The sequence below is a fragment of the Cimex lectularius genome, unplaced genomic scaffold (assembly GCF_000648675.2).
Source record: "Cimex lectularius strain Harlan isolate CLEC.00 unplaced genomic scaffold, Clec_2.1 scaffold142, whole genome shotgun sequence".
In the NCBI taxonomy this organism is placed as follows: domain Eukaryota; kingdom Metazoa; phylum Arthropoda; class Insecta; order Hemiptera; family Cimicidae; genus Cimex; species Cimex lectularius.
Genome location: NW_019392729.1, coordinates 790058 through 808447, shown reverse-complemented (window position 1 = coordinate 808447; position 18390 = coordinate 790058). Strand labels below are relative to the sequence as shown.

General features: G+C 34.7%; 1 protein-coding gene across 2 annotated transcripts in view; it reads right to left on the bottom strand.

Annotated features, from left to right (window-relative positions):
• LOC106666941 (sodium/hydrogen exchanger 9B2) overlaps positions 1–6966 on the bottom strand; it is a 174588-nt gene extending 167622 nt beyond the window's left edge. For both annotated transcript variants that reach the window (XM_024226775.1, XM_024226777.1), the window contains exon 1: positions 6869–6966. The gene's annotated coding sequence lies outside the window, so the exon portion shown is untranslated. The remainder of the gene's footprint in view (positions 1–6868) is intronic.
• Between the last annotated feature and the right edge of the window lie 11424 nt (positions 6967–18390).

Sequence of the window (18390 nt, the reverse complement as noted above, 5' to 3'; positions counted from 1 at the left end):
TATTCAGAAATCGTGAGATGCGGTCTGGTGTGATGTAGGTTTCAAAAAAACATTTTCTTTATCGTGCCAACGCTTCGATCTTTGTTGGGACCATCTTCAGGGCCTGGGATTTACAAACACTGTTTACATTTAACAAATACATGCAGAATGTAAACAATGTTTGTAAATCCCAGGCCCTGAAGATGATCTCAATAAAGATCGAAACGTTGGCACGATAACGAAAATGATTTTCTCAAACCTACATCACACCAGACCGCATCTCACGATTTCTGAATAATCATCTACTAACGGTCACTAATCATCACACAAATTTAAACAATGTTTATAAATCCTAGGCCCTGAAGATGATCTCAATAAAGATCGAAACGTTGGCACGATAAAGAAAATGTTTTTCTGAAACCTACATCACACCAGACCTCATATCACGATTTCTGAATAATTATCGATAAACGGTGACTAATCACCACACATTTTTGGGAAAAGTTGATTTTTGTGAATAATCCCAAAAATATTGATACCTTTGAAACCCTTTGAAAAGACTTCACCGATCCTTAGGAAACTTTAGAATACCCTACGCATAATGGGACAAAACGGGGACCCGTAAATAAATTAGCAACAGCGATATAAACTAAAATACGTAATTTTTGTTGACTTCAACCTTTCTATAAACAGAATTGTTGGAAGGTTATCTTATAGTGATTTATACGTTTCGACCCAAAAAGGTTTCACTAAAATCGGTTTTACCATGTAATAAGTTATAAGGTTTTCAAATATGCGCTTGTATTTTATTCAAACAATAATTTATGTATTTGTATGCAATTAAAAAAATAAAGCAGAGGCACTATCTATTATTTACCGCTAGGTTGTCATAATAATGGTCATTGGAAGGCAGTATCTAACTTATTATTATGTCACATGAATTCCATTACAAATTTCATTTGAATTTCACAGGGCGTTTACCCAAAAGAATATTTTTTAATTATACACTTTTGATTTAAATCTAAATTTAAAAAGTTATTCAGATAAAAGGTGTTTAGTAAATAGGCAATTAGTTTAATTGAAGAAAAGCCTGTCATCTTTTTTCTGAGAGTTGGGTCTTTGCCCACTAGAACGTACCATACTAGGATCGTAACCGTACCGTCACATGCAAACAAATATTCTTTACATCATTTAGTTTTAGAAAATGCCCACTACACCGTTCCGTCACCGGCCAACACCGTAGCGTGCCATGAACGTTCAGTCAACAATCGGCAGCCGAGAATATTTTACAGGTGTCGGCCCGCTTCCCGTATGACATGTGACCATTGTGCGCATCCAGCCTCCTGCGTTGCTGTTCCGTTTCACACAAGTTCTTTGCATTTGACAAGAGATCTGTGTTTGTGTTCTATTGTATTGTTAGTGTTTGTGTCGTAATAAAAATGGAGGATGAACAACTAATAGAATAGTTGTTGTTACTCGATTTCGTAGAGATTCGTGAATCCAGTAGCGTCGTTTTTTTTTCTTTTGGTTTTCCTCTTCCTAGTCCAAAATAATGGCAATCATGGACAATTCTCGTATCGATAATTTTCTAATAGCCATACTTTATTTAACAAAAATCACTCCTCACGCGAAAACAAAAGTTCACAAACGACGCGTTTTTAAAAAAGAAATGTATGACAGCGAAAGCAGGACGGCTACGAAACGTTTTTACATACGGGTATAGAACGCGGTTCATCCGTTCCAGTGGGCATAGTAGTGACCGGATCGTTTTTTTCGTGCCTGACACGATGCTAGTATGTTACGTTCTAGTGGGCAAAGACCTTTATGTAGGTGATATATTTTAGACCATATTACAATAAGAATAGAAATAAATGGAAAAAGTTAAAATTACTATAAACGTGTAGAGATTAGTGACCGTTAATCGATAGTTATTCAGATATCGTGAGATGCGGTTGGGTGTGATGTAGGTTTCAGAAAAACATTTTCTTTATCGTGCCAACGTTTCGATCTTTTATTGAGATCATCTTCAGGGCTCAAAGTGTTTGCTTCTGTGTAATTGTGCCATCCTTGCGTGTCGTGTTGAGAGTGTTACGATGATGTGAAGATGATCTCAATAAAAGATCGAAACGTTGGCACGATAAAGAAAATGTTTTTCTGAAACCTACATCACACCCGACCGCATCTCACGATATCTGAATAACTATTACTATAAACTAATTAAAGTACTACTTAATATACTACAAAGTTAAATTTTGGAGTTCTAACCCTACTCAAAGCTAACAATAAAATTTTATTATGATCGTTATTTTATTTAAAGTAATCAATCCTTATTTATTTATTTATTTATTTTTATTTTACGAGGGTTCGCAACAGCAGAGGTTATATCAACCCTCGGGGTGCCGGTGCTTTTGAAAAAAAACAAACATTTTTAAGTATGTCGGGTTCGAATGCAGGACCGCTGGATTCGAACCCTGGACCTTCACCTTACAGTAATGAGCGCCGTGTCAACGCGTAAACCGTTGCGGCCACCGACGCCCCTAATTTAATCCTTATTAAATATTATTAAAGGAGTAATCCTTGTTTTATTCATAACGTAAGCCTCTTCACAGATTGTTGATAGGTATGTACTTTATTACAATTAAGAAATTGATACGTTTTATAAATTCATAATATTCAATTGTTTTCCAAGGTTATGAATCATTTTACGATTCAATCACCTGAATAAACAAATCGTTTTCTGACTGGGTAGGATTGAAAAGGTGAACGGACACCTTGAAATTTAGCCTGTTAACTTACAAAAAAAAATATAACAAAATATTTTTATACTGTACTCAAATCAAGATAAAATAAGCAATTTGTAACAGATAAAATATTTGTATATTTGTTCGTTTAACTTTTCACAAGTGACTTCTTGTTTAAAAATTTAAACTTTTGCTCATTAAATAAATTAAATATTAATTTTCAGTGTTTTCAATGTCTTGTTCGGTGTATTAGCATTGTGAGAATGTGATGGAAGGAAGGTGATGTTCGAAATTTAATCCAAGAAGCAAGATTTCATAATCGCTTAAGTGAAACCTGTAATCAACTTTTCAGGAGACATTCAGCCCTTTGTGCTATGGAGATTTAAGTAAGCTGGCGACTTAATAAAACCGCGTAACCTGTTGTAAGTTGGTAGAAACAGGGATATATAAACTCAATGAATAGATTGCAGAATATGACAAAACGTTTACATTAATTTTACGATTTTTATTTCGACTCATGTTCTAATGTTCTCATTTAATCTTTCATTAATTCAATTTTGAGAAAAGCCAAAATAAAACAAGCTTTAAACATGCCCGGGCACTCTCAACACGACACGCCAGAATGGCACAATTACACAGAAAACAAACACTTTGAGCCCTGAAGATGATCTCAATAAAGATCGAAACGTTGGCACGATAAAGAAAATGTTTTTCTGAAACCTACATCACACCAGACCGCATCTCACGATTTCTGAATAATCTTTTTTTTAAAGCTTACCTTTAAATTTATTTGATGTTTAGCTATAAATTATTTTATTTAAATAGAATCAGAATTTATTTCCTTCAATCAAAAATTGAAATGTGATCAATAAATCACAATGTCATAAGACAAACAGCAAATATGTACTATGAAACGAAATGGGGACAATGTAAATCTAAGCTTGTTTTATTTTGGCTTTTCTCAAAATTGAATTAATGAAAGATTAAATGAGAACATTAGAATCTCAAAATTTCCGACTAATCATCGACTAACGGTCACTAATCACCACACATCTAAAAAAAAATTTTAAAACCCTTTTAGGTATCTGAAAATAAAACTAATTTTTTGTTTATAGGAAATGGACGTGTATATATAAAATATTATTGACCCACTTTGATAGATAGAATGTAGGAAACTTAATCCGTCAAGTGATATTAAAAGAGAAATTTGTTTTGACGTGAAGCAGGTATCTTATTTCAGTTCTAACTTTGTCCTACAACAAAATAAATAAAAATGACCTTGCTAGCATAGTGATTAATATTTTTCCGTCAACAGAAAATCGTGAACGATTGGTATTTTTTTTTACTAAAATCCGATAAGTAGAGCAAGAATTATAAAATAATTTATCAAACAAATTATATATTTCATGTAGCAATGGAAAAGTAATATTAAACGATTAGAGAAACATATAAATTATTTAGAAACACTGACTAAATTTACATATAAATTGTACTGTTACCTTATCAACTAATGGGTATATTTAAATTTAAAATTCAGAAGATCTATTGATACGGATTTGAGCTATTACGTTCGCTTTATACTGCGTGATTCATTATTCGTCCGGCAAAGTTCATCAGGTGCTTTTTACACCTTAAAAGCAGCAAAAAGGTTTCAGCCATGGTTTGATTCTCAACCTTTTCTCAGTATTGAAAATTTTATTCCGTTTTTCGTCATAAATCTACCCGTAGCACTTAAACTATTTATTTTTGGGAAAATCCAAAATGAACATTGAAAAGAACGTCACATTTTCTTTACGAAAGCATCTTTTTAAAGGTAGAAAATTGGAGAATTACGCCCATTAAAAATGGGTAATTTTAAAATTTGTGAAACAACTAAGCTTGCAACCTCGAGGAAAAAATTCACTGTAGAATTAGACCAATTTCTCGACGATTTCTTCGTTTAATACACTTTCTTGCAGTACATTCTTTTTTTTATATATATCAAAACAAAAATTTGCTAAATAGGAAAAAATGGTGATGGAGTAAAACATTCAGGAATGGGGTTAATCTAGTAGTTAAACGTTTTGTCCTAGGTAAATTTTATTTCCCGATTTGAACTAAATAAAATGGCACGAAAAGAAGGATAAATGAAACAAAACCCATAAAAACGAGATAATAAACATAGCTAACGACAAAATAGAAAAAAATAAACTAAATAGTTACACCAAACACAGACAAAAAAAGACCAAAACCCAAATTGTAGAAACTAAACCTAATAAAAATGCACAAGAAACCACAAATTCAACTTAAAATTCAATCCAAACACATAAAAAAGCGACAATAAACAGTAAACAACCAAATACATTGAATCTTTTGTGTGCTTTGAATTTGTAATTATGAAATTACTCAATATCTTATACAATAGTTCAAAACAAGGAATCATGGTACTGATTTGTAAACAAAACAAAATCCACATATGTTTACACAAACGTTATTAAACTATCGTGTTTTTGAAAGAGAAAAGTAATATTTTTTTAGGTTTGTTTACTGTATAACTTACACATGTCAGATGATCTTGTTTTCACAACAAAAAATGTTTCAAATCAAAGTCTCAATTTATAACATTATCGATGTCGAATGTAATCTTTGACATACTTTGTTTTTTCTCGACGGTTTTCAGGTTAAGGCTGGGTGAGATAATCCACCAGTGCATCATTTGGCTGACACGATGCAGCTAATGAACGCCAATTATGCGCACGCGCAAAAGAGATTCTGGTTATCCCTAGTGCTAGTTAGCTATGCTATTACCTCATAATTCACAAATGTGCCCCTCTAATTGCAATTGAGAGTGCCTAAAGTTTCCCTTAGGATGAAACTTGCGAATTGATTTCCTACATGGAGTTTAAACGGTTGATAACGAGAGTTTGTTTCCTATTCATCATTACACACTAAAAAATGTGTAACCAGAGTTAATTATTGTAAAATAACGGAGGTCAAATTCAAAATGGTCAGAGATTTGTGGATGTCCGTGGTGGTCGGTTCAATTTTGGTTTCTTTCAATGAGTACCCGAAGGTCTACATCGTTCAATGGCCCGGTCCAATAGAAATTCGCTGGTCCATGTTATTTCCTAAACATGTTTTACGACATATTTCTGAGATAATTCATTCAATAATGCATCAAGGCTAAACAAAAACAAACAACCCCACCCCCACAAGAGTGGAGACGAGATTGTCCGAGTCGTAGTGTCACTAAGTTGCCTATATTGGCCAAATATCAGTCCTTGAAATTATGCTATTAAGCAAAAATGATAAAGTATCTGAAGTTCGGTACATGATGGTACTTTGCCATGTAACTTATCATCATAAAAAAAATCACGTAACATACAATTAAACCATTGTAGCTTCGTATTTCACGTGCAAGTTGTGCCGAAGTATGTATGTTAGAATTACATAAAATCAAAATGGAAAAACTTTAGTACAATGCAAGTTTCTGGACTTTCTTCTAAAGAATGTAGGTTTCAGATTGTTTACATGTTTTTGAAGAACCTCCAAAACAATTTTTCCTTTCCCCTCATAGAAGAAGTTCTTTCTCATTATCAGGCTAATCAATAATAAAATATAATCTGCAGGATTCGCTACATGATAGGAAAAAATCGTTAAGTGAAATATAAATCCACTTCAACGTTGTGACACATGCAGCCAAAACCCTATGCTAAATTATTTTAATTAAAACACAAGCGAAAACATAATATGTATTAATCAAAGTTTAAGAAACTTTTTATTAGTTAATAGGTCAAATCAATTATTAATTCTATGTGATGATACATAATTATTTTTCCTTTTATGTCAAATATATATGACTTAATATATAAAATATAAATGTATAACTTTTTGACATGCTTTTCACTGGAAAATTATTGACGAACATTTTTTATGTACCGTTAATAACTGCTTAGCTAATAGAACAACAAACACATTATTTTTGAGTTTATGAAAGTATTGGACGTTTAAGGCTTTTAATTAGATATACAATCTCTTCGGCATTGGTTCATGTTACTATAAACATTGATAGAAATTTTTAAGTGTGATAATTGAGGGTGGCCATTTCGTGAAAAAGGCCTGTGCAAGGTACGGTCGTGGGGGTGCCTGTTTTTGAAGAAGTCACTTACGGTCTTTCTGCGATTGATGCGGGCATGCCCAGCGGCAATATCCTCGTATCGTATGGTGTATGGGTGAGAATAGCACGCGAGTGAATAGCGAGCGAGAGGAAGGAAGGTGCCCCACTCTCAACGTGGCCCCCACTTTCAAGCCGAAAAATCCTTAACCTTAGGTAAACTAGCAAGGGCCTCTGTTATCCGCCGATAGTGAACGTCTGGCCCCTCGAATTGCACTTTTGGCTGAACAAAGCACTCGTCGAGGGGCTCATTAACCTGACGCCCTTACTGACGGGGTCTATAATTTAGGTATATCCTGCCTTAACAAGTGCATGTCGTGTTCCATTTAGCGCAAATCGTCGACGGCGCACGTGGCTGTTTTACACTCGACCTGCACATCCAGCACCGCCTTGCGAATGACCCAACAATAAAATGAAAAATACCGTTTCTCCGTAAGCTTCTTTTGTATGTACATACAAATATACAGGATAACACATTTTTCAACAAGTATAGTTTAATTTTAAAAATATAATTTAATCCATGATTTCAACGTATTCCAGGACATTTTTGATTCGATAAGAAAAATTCTCTCCAAAAATACCTGTATTATGCTTAATATAATTACAAAGCAACAGATTTTGTGACAAAACATGGTTCTGTAACACAACTTTTCAACCGTTTTAAATGCAATCTCAAAAACTGAACTTTACACGATTGAAAAGTATTTTGCACTCTGAAATAAAAATGTTCAAACAATTGATTAGGCAAAATTAAAATCTGACCAATAGAAAAAAAAAGTTACAATTATATACAGTGTGTATCAACTTCTGCAGTTCACCCTTTTAATTCGATAACTATTAACTTTAACAAAAAAAAGTCGTATACAAACCCCAAGTTAATTTTGGCTAGGAATCGCGTGATGGCAACAGATTAACTGTAACTTTCTCATCTACCTGTGAAATTACGCAACATTGCGATTTTAAATAAAAATCCCAAATTTGTATTCTACAGTCCGAACTTAGAGCTTATTTATGATCTCGGAAACATTCTTCACAACTTCCTATAAAGTCTCAACAGACTATAAAGAAGAGGAAGGAACACAGGAGAGCATCAGATATGGTATACAGATGGCTCAAAAACAAATGAAGGAACCGGACCAGGCGTTTTCTGTACAAGCCCAAAACATGAGCAATCAAACTCATTCGGGATGTACACTTCTGTCTTTCAAGCAGAAATACATGCCTTCAAACTTGAGCCCTGGAAAATCTTAAAAGAGGTTACACTGGCAAAAAATCCTCATAATGCCATTAAAGCATTAGCATGTAAAAGAATCACATCAAAATTAGTCAGTGAATGTATCCAAAATCTTCAAAACCTGTGGAAACACAACAACCTTATGATATCGTGGGTACCAGAGCACAGGGGAATTTTGGGTAACGACAAAGTAGACAGTCTGGCCAGAGGAGGATCTGACCTGAACCTATACTTGGGATAACAAAAACAAATATAGAATCTTCCGTCGCAGAATGAATCCAGACAAAACAAAAAGAGAAGTGGATAAACTCTAGCGGTTCTAGACATAGTAAACTTATGATGAAACAACCCTCACCAAGACTGGCAAAAACACTGCTGCAATTGGAGAGGGCCAAACTGAGTGGAGTGGTAGGACTACTAACCGGTCACTGGCATCTAAGAAAACATCTACACAACATGGGTATATACAACGATGATCCCATTTGCAGATTATGTAATAAGGAGGAGGAAACAACCACTCATATCATCTTCGAATTCGAAGCAACAGCTCAATGGAGATTTAACCTAACGTACGGAAAAAACTTAGGGAATCAAATTGCAGCAGCGACAGTCAATGACCGTCGTCACTTCCAAGGAGAAGGATTGAGTCTATTGCACTGAACTAAGGAACGGGGAAGGTACAATAAGCCAGAAAGCTGCAGTGCTTGGGGAGCACAAACCCCGCTTTCTAGTATCCTTTTTTTACCAAACCATAGAGCTTATTTTATGCCACTTGTACTGAGAGGAAAATTGTGATAGGATCGACCATTTCTGACTTACGCCCTATGGAAAACGCGTGAGGGGTATGCTTTTTGTAGCAGCAAGATGGCCTTCCCCGTTAATTTCGAAAACGATTAACTTTAGTAAAAAACATTTAATTATACAAATACCAAGTTAATTGTGGCTAGTAATCGCGTGGTGGTGACAGATTTTACACAACTTTCTCATTTAGCTGTGAAATGGCACTAACATTGTTATTTTAAATAAGTATTCCAAATTTTTTGTGTACAATTCTAGAGGTTATTGTATGCCATTTTTACGGACAGGAAAATTTTGATAGAATCGACCATTTCTGAGTTGTGCCCGATGGAAGACGAGTGAGAGGGTATGCTTTTTGCAACGCAGGGAGCGTTTTTGATCATTTATTATAAACATAAATTTAAATAAATGTTCAAATTTTCAATAGACTTTTAGGATGTAAATGTTGACATCTAAACTATATTGAAAAACACGGCTGGCGACAGTTGGTTTGGTCTTATCGTGCATAAACAATCATTTTTCGGCAATTAACGGAGCAAACGGAACATATATTGCTCAAGCATTCCTGTTATGTGGATTTGGTTTTAAGTGACGTACTGTTAATAATGTGTAATTACGTTTTTACCTCCAAAGGAATTCCTCTCCACGCCATAATTGAACCACCTCCGACTATTCGGCAATGTTGCACTGACTGTGAGCTTACAGCTGCTCGATGTACTCGAAGACGTCCACCTTGTGAATGGAGAGAAAATTTGGATTCGTCTGGAAATAACTTTCTTTCAATAATGTTGCCGCCGATAATGTGTCCTTTGCAAACTCTATGCGGTTCCGACGATGGAACCTTTGCTGGCCTTTTGGATGTATACTCACTTCTGTAAGTCTCCTTACTGTTTCAGCGCTGACGGACACGGTTGAGAGTGCCCACACGACACACAAGAATGACATCTACACAGACCACAAACACTTTGAGCCCTGAAGATGATCTCAATAAAGATCGAAACGTTGGCACGATAATGAAAATGTTTTTCTAAAACCTACGTCACACCAGACCGCATTTCACGACCTCGAAATAATCATTAACTAACGGTCACTAAACAGTACACATTAGACAAATTATTTGAGGTTTGCTCGTTTACGATTATTTTGATTTGTCTACGCTTGCTGTTTCGGTCTGTCAGGCGTTTTATCCATTTACAAAGCTGGGATCTTTATTTATTGTTGTCCTTTCACCCAATTGCATAAATTTTAGTACAATGTTGTTACAGGTAAAGAAAACAATAATCGTTATCTCTCGTTGAAATTCAAATTAGGTTGTAGACTGTAGAAACCTTTTATCTACAGAATTAAACACACAAACTGTATTCTCGTCATATTACAAAAACCCTTTATATCTTTAATATTTTTTCAATCGATAGAACTGGCAAAAAGTTGAAATTTTTAATGTAAAATTCTTCCTGATTACTTTTATTTACGGTCATATCTGCACATGCGTGTACAGAGTTGGGCTTACCATTTCCGGCAGACCATCGGCATTTCTAGATTTGGTAATTTACACTTAATTACCGTCAGGCCTCCTCACTTACCCACCTCCGGTTTTGGCAGTCCGCGGTCAGATCTCAGTCTTATCGTCAAGCCGCCGAGGTTGCCCTTCAGGAGTACCAACAGCTAGGTCATTTCGGCGTCTAAATCAGTAATCATCGGCAGCCAAAACCAAACCAATTCACTCTTTCACTTACTCTTAAATACATTCTTACTTATTTACATATCAATAATACGTCACGAAGTGTATTACGACGGGGGGTGGCTTTTTTAGATGACCCGGCTGAATTTCTCTTGAAGAAATGACGCTATCAATAAACTGAAAAATACCTATTTAATATTTTTTAGACTAGTTTCGAATTTTTACCTTTTTTTGAAGAAAAATTATACAGGGTACCTCAGGCCGAGTCAACTTCAAAATTTCAAATACGACCCTATACATACTGACACATCGTTTTAAAGGATTTTTTTATGCTAAAAGTAAATAAAAAATAATGGTGCAAACTGGTTTTAAATTGATGAAAAAATGATCAAGTTATGGCAAAAGTATTAAAAAAAATCATTATGTTTGCTATTTCATGTTCGAACTGCCTGTCTTGCTTAAAGATGCAAAAATTTGCTCTTTTTAACCACTGTTCATCGGTGTTCATAACTATAGAGTCAGGGGAGTTGGATTGGCAAGCATTTTATACCCTTTGCCGCAGTTCTTCAACTGAGGTTGGTGGGTTATGATTGGCATAGACAGTGTTTTTTAAATGGCCCTACAGAAAATAGTCAAGTGTTGTTAAATCGGTTGACAGAGGAGGCCAACACATCGGGGGTCGTAACCATCTATACCGAAAAATGACGATTCAAAGAACGTCTCACCTGCAAAGAATTGTGTGCGCCCATCAAGCTGGAGAATTCTTTGTTGCTGTTGCAGTGGAACATCATCTAATAGTGTTGGTATAACCTACCTAAATAATTGAGGAATTGAGCACCATTTAAATTATTTTCGTAGAAATAAGGCCCAAATAATTTATTTCTCAGAAGTTCACAAAAATGTTGTTGATACTTGAACCACCTGATGATGACAAGAGTACGAAATTCTCAGATTTTCCACTGCCCACATTCGAAAATCCAAACGGTTTAGTATGCCATTAGAACTTGGATTAATCAGTCCATAGGATGATGGAAGAACGTTTTCTTCAGCCTCCCAAATCGATATTTGTGCAAGAAACGTTAGACGCCTGTCATGATCAGAGTCCCGAAGTCCCTGGAAAAGATGAGAGTGATACGCCTTAAAATTGTAAGTCCAGAGTATGTCTCTAAATTTAATTTTTGTAAAACCAACAACCCTCCTAACATTTTGGAGAGAGTGATTCGGATGTTCGTGAGCATATAGTAAAATATTCAGCTCCTCGTCCAAAATACGCCGCCGGTTTCTTGGTGATGGAACAGCAACTGATCCGTATCTCCTCATATTGCGATCAACACGAAATAAACGTTTTTTGGTTTACTCTGGGGCGATTAGGAAACTTCTGGGAGTACAACTCGACTGCACGCGCAATCCCACCACTATCAATAAAGCCAGAAACACACTTACCCGATGCTACGCCATGCGACGCTACCCGACGCAAATCCAAAATCCGATTTTCCATAAGGTTGCATTACCCCCGTGCACATCTACCCGATGCTATGCCACGCTAACCTACCCGAGGCTCTGTGATCCCCACTGTCCAGATTTTCGTCGGGTCGCATCAAGTACAGTCGAAGACAAAAGAACCGGACACTCATTTTTTAATTCAAACTACATGTATTATTGTCGTTATATTAATTACAACATACTTATTTCAATATAAACCAAATTAACTGTGATTAAAAATTAATTAGTTTTTATATAAAAAATTTATTTTAATGGTTTGGTAGAAATTCAATCAAAACACCGGAATACGATTTTTTGATATAATGAATTTTACTAACAATTTATTGTACTCGCTTCGGCGGTACATATACTAAAATTGGAACAATTTATTACACGGTTTTGCTCATAAAATTTAATTAACAATTTATTTCATAGTTTTGCTCGTAAAATTACACCATTTTCTAATGTCGGGTAGCATCAGAACAGGACACTCATATTTTTTGTAGTTTATTTCAAACTAATTACATGTAATTTTGTCGTTATATTAATTACGTTATTTTAATGAAAATGCATAAGTTTTTATAAACATTGTTTAATTATGATGGTTAGGAGTAACTTTATTTAAAACAATTAAGTTTAACAAACAATTTATTAGATGGTTGTGCTCATAAAATTTAACTAACAATTTATTACAAGGTTTTGCTCAAAATAGAGCATTAAGAACAAAAGATGCGTTGCGATTGTAATAGTGATTATTGTGTTAAACGCTGTAGACTGTACGCGACGTGTGCTTGCGTCGGATAGATGTGCACACCCCACCAAAACGTGGCAAGGCGTCGGGTAGCGTCGCATGTCGTAGCATCGCGTAAGTGTGTTCCTGGCTTAAAGCAGGCGTATAACAACTCACTGTTGACCGGAAAAAATGCGCTCTTCGGTTCATTATGAATGGCATACTGATTCAAACGAATAGGTACTACCGTAAAATTTATTTACTTACAGAAATTAAGATTTGCTCTCATAACGCGAATATGGCAAACAACGATAACATATAAACAATAAAGGCACTTGATGTTTACTTTAATGAGGAAGCTAATTACTAGAATTAACAACGGAACGAATTGCCATAACTTTATCATTTTTTGACCAATTTAAAATCCGAATGCCCCATTGTTTTCAGCGTAAATTTAAAAAAAATGTCAGGAGATATAGGTCTTATTTGAAAATTTGAAGTTGAAATGGGCCTGATGTATCGTTTATGATATTTCTCAAAAAAAGGTAAAAATTGGACACCAGACCAAAGAAATATATTGAAAAAGTATTTTTTGACTTTTTCATAGCGTCATTAGTCCATGATAAATTCAGCCGGGCCATCTATAAAGGATACCCTGTATATAAGTAATACGTTCACATATCGGGTGACATTCCTACGCGCTATCCTTATCCGTAATTACCAATCCGCAATCCACCAAATTCATTAAGTTGATCACATGATACCTGGAGCGTCAGCGTGCACCAAGGTCTAGTGTTCAATCCAAATCCTAAAATCGTACCGATCTTCAACCGTGTTCAATTCATTCTGTCCATTCTGGTGTTTCGCACGGGATCATCCTAAGCCCGCGAATTTTCAGCATATTCATAGTTGTCTTCCTTTAACACCTTTATACATTTACTTTACCTTTACAGACGACAAAACTCGAACCTGTCATAGCTCTGATCCCCCCAAGATCAGCTCTTTACTATAGAACAATAGAGGATAAAAATAAATGAAAACAAAAAAAATATGGGTTCATTGACTTCAAAATCCAAAGTTTGTTTGTGTCAAATCACACTTTCTGCGATACATTTGATCAAATAATTGGAACCAGGTCAACTGTTAACAAAACAGTTAATTAAGGTTTTTAGTTGAGATAAAAAAGTCAATGGCACGAGCGGGATTCGAACCCACGACCTTGGCTAGATACGCCGCTACTCTACCACTTGAGCTGTCGTGACTTCTATCCACCCGGACACCAACTTCCCATCTCAATCCTACCTTTTGAGTTTTTCCCTCCTTTTGGCCATTTTTCAATGGCGTTTGTTAACAAAATGTTTACATGAAACGATGTTTTCTTATATTTAGACCTCAACAGTTTAACTTATGATTTTTCCTTCTCGAAGGTGGGATAATAGGATATCTCAAAAAAACAACAACCAGTTTTTCTTTCAATCCACAACGTTTCGGATTTATTTTAATCCTTCCTCAGGTGAGTTAACGCCTACACACAGAACAAATATTTTTTTCATTTTTAGACCAACATGGTTATCATTGTTTCTTCACTACTTACAGTGGTTAAAACAGTGATCGTCAGTCGTTAATATTTTGTAACAGTTTATTTTGAAAAAGGACAAGTGTGGTACATATTTAAGTCTTTCAGACCCCGAACAAACGTTTTAATATTTCCAACCTGACTAGCCTCTTATCACAACCTATCAGGTGACTTTTCGACCTCTTACCAACATCTTATCACAGACCAACGAATTAACATTAAAAAAACCACTCAACAGTTAAAATTACATTTTCTCAAAAATCCACTTTTAAACAACAATTTTTATTTATTTTATTAACAATATTTTAACAATTATTATCACAGATTTTAAGTTTTCCCCAAAGTTTAAAATTGCCTAGATTATTTCTATATATTGTTTAACAAATCAAAATAGCAATCACTTATCATATCACAGTCTTACGGTAAAATTGTAAGAAATATTTGTTCTGGGTATAGGCGTTAACTCACCTGAGGAAGGATTAAAATAAATCCGAAACGTTGTGGATTGTAAGAAAAACTGGCTTTTTTTTTTTTTTTTTTTTTTTTTTTTTTTTTTTTTTTTTTTTTTTTTTTTTGAGATGACCTATTATCCCACCTTCGAGAAGGAAAATCATAAGTTTACATGCAATTTATGTAAACTAGGTAAAATGGTAAAATTATGGTGTAGATTAATAATATTTTAATGTGTTTAAGGTGTAAAAAATCAATATTTTAGAGCAAATTTAATCGGTCAAGAACTCATTAGTTCAATGTTCACCCGGTCTGATATAAAATTTTATATCGATACCATTTGTAGGAAATTATTCTGAAACTCTGAAAACAAAAAAACAGTAGAATCGAAAATGGTCACCTTACGGAGTGAGAAATTATAATCATTCTTTTCGTAATATTTATAGGCGAAAAGTGGCAAAAGCATACATACAATTTATTTAATTTAACAATTATTTCACATAATCGTATAATCGAAATTAATTTCGTTTACAGTAAAATGGATTTTGACATTCATTCCTGCTATTACCGGAGACGAATTCATGTATCCGACAAACACGCTCGAAATTAAACATATTTTCCATTTCAATTGCATTAAGTATGAAAATAAAGCTTTCTACTCTGTTCATATTGTTCAAAACATCATAACTTTCCATATCAACACAATGGAAAATAATTTTGGTCAATGAAATATCATTTTACCAGATGTATAATTTGGTCCATTCGGCAAATATGCTATCAATATTTCAGAAACTTTCGAACCCCCTTTTTTTTTAGCATTTTGGCTGATTGATTTTTATAAGCTAATATCTGCATAAGCCTCGATAATATACCGCCAAAGTTAAGCTCCTGGAAGTATTGACAACAAGGTCATTCAAACGTCTCATGCTGTTTTTTATTTAAACGCACTAATTCTTAATTACATTCTTTCTTATCACTCGCTAGTATGGTGATGGAGTAGTTTATATTACTCCGTCATACTTTACACTTTTAAACAACTAAGTACACCAACTCGTCTAATTGAGGGGTCACGAAGACCCAAAGATTCGTTGCACAATTTCATACAGGGTAGCTTTCCTACACGCGCTATATATGGAGTCAAGGATTGATACCTTTCATTGGAATCGGACGCATTGAGCATCTTTTCTCTTTCTACCAGACAAATACACGGTCTTTTGCAACGTCTCTTCAACGGCGTATTAGGATTAGAATAATCCTGCTTATGCGGTTTAGACGCCACAAAAACTTAAACAAAAGGGAGTTCGTACAATGAAATGGCTCGGGAAAGCAAGTCGGTAATAGTCATTTATCAGCATAACTTATATTCCTTTAAAGGAAAACATGCAATGATGATAAAGTGACTCTCTCGTTTAATGACGGAGACCATTGGCAGATTCTATCACAGCCAGAAAGAATGGACTGAAATGTTTAAAAAAACTATAACAGTGTAACATTTAATTTGTCAAAAATTCGCAGATCGTCGGGCACAAATACAAAAATCTACTGAAAAATTCGGAATCATCTGTTTTACCCCGATCTCCTTGTGATGAACAAAATCTTCAGTACCGACTTAAAATTATCTGTTCTTTTATTCTCGGAGAGTATTACAAAACCTCAAAAGTCCCTACCAAGACTCTCAGAATAATAACTCAAATTACATTGCCTGGAAAACGACAAAATTAAATCTTCCTTGGGAAATTCTCTGTCATTTTTCAACTGAACTTATCTGTCCAATTTGCCACGCGTCACTATTAAATTATAAAGCTTATTCAACACAGCATAAATAATATATGTAATACAATTTTGAAAAAATATACACATATATGAGGAATAAAATTCAAAATCTTATTTTTTCGAGAATGATGTTTCAAAAAACGATTTTTTTACTTCTTCATTATCATGCGTTTACATCTTAAAAAAAGCTAGCATTGCCAGAAAAACGAAATTTTTGTTTGTGCCGGACTGCTTAGTTTATTTGTTGCATATTTAGTTATTTACTTATATAGCTGCACTTATTACGAAGTTTAACTTTTTAAATTAATTAGATTTATTTATTAAAACTGGTCTCATAAGACCAACCATTAATTTTGCAATAATATTATGGAATAAATAAATGTTTACATTTATATAAACCCATTGGTACAATAAGATTCACATTTCACTGTCCTCTATTCATTTTTAACTACATAAGTTGATATAGCTTTGTACTTTTTAATCTTCTGACCATGTTTCGGTTATGTAAGAGTGGTCGCTTCCACATTCTCGTGCTGGCTGAGGCGAGCCTTGTGTTTGGCGGCAAATCTTTGTATTTCCGCCGTGACCTCAGGGATCCTTTGTAAATCCTTATTCCTTATGTACCAAGGTGCATTGACCGTGTTACGTAAGATTTTATTTTGGAGCGTTTGTATGATTTTGAAGTTTCTGTGTTTGGTACAACCCCATAGTTGAATACCTTATGTTCGCATAGGCTTTATGACTTGTTTATATAGTAATATTTTATTTTCTATAGCAAGGTTGGAGCCACGTCCTATCAACGAGTATAGTCTATACCTTAAAACTATTTGTGTCCTTTTTTTTCTTCACATGTTCTTTCCATCTCTGCTTGTCATCTAAGGTCATTCCCAGATATTTAGCTGTATCGCTGTATGGTCAATTGTGAGCGATATGGTCCACTTTTTTGTTTATAAAGATTAGACTAACTGATTTATGCTGATTTAGCTTCATTTTCTGTTTTTATGTCCATTCGTTTATGTTTAACTTGTGTCAATTCATATGGTATTTTATTTTATTCTCCATTTCCGAAGCCTGAGTCTGGGTCCTCTTGGAGAGATCGAAAAGTCAGAATGTGGTTTTGCCATCATGAAAGATAAGGTGGAGTTTCTTAGGGTGTTAAAGAAAAATGGGTAATGCCGTTTATATACTGAAACGTAACGAATCTAGGATGCTCCCTTGAGCTACACAAGAGAAGACACAATGAATGAAAGAGGTTATGTAACATGTAAGCAACAATTAAATAGTAAGTACTAGAAAGTAGGATTTGAGCTTCAGCTTAAAAGGTTGGTGTCCGTCACGATCAAACGCCTGGAAGACGATTACAAAGAATCCAGGACATAACTGCTTCTGCTCTAGGGATTTCTTAGGAGCTAGTTTAGCTTCCTCTCTTTATTCGAATTATTTGTATAATTCTTATTTTTGTATTGAAGGTCAACCTTTTACTCTAAGATTTTCATGTTTGAAATCAAATAACAGGATATATTCATTCACTTTTAAGATTTTAATGTGAGGTTAAAGATTAAAGGGAGTCTGCCCCATTACGAACTTATGGCTTTTTTACCATATCCAAGAGTTACGGACGTCCCTGTGTGTTCTTCCGGCCATGACTTTTCTTCCCCCAGGAAAAGAAAATTTCTCGAAGGAATCTCACCCTGCATCGGCCTTCACACCAACTGAGGGCATGTTAGGTTTCTTGGCAATATATGCGCAGGCTTGTTCCTGCTGTTCTGAGACTATACATACGCCTCCGGAGA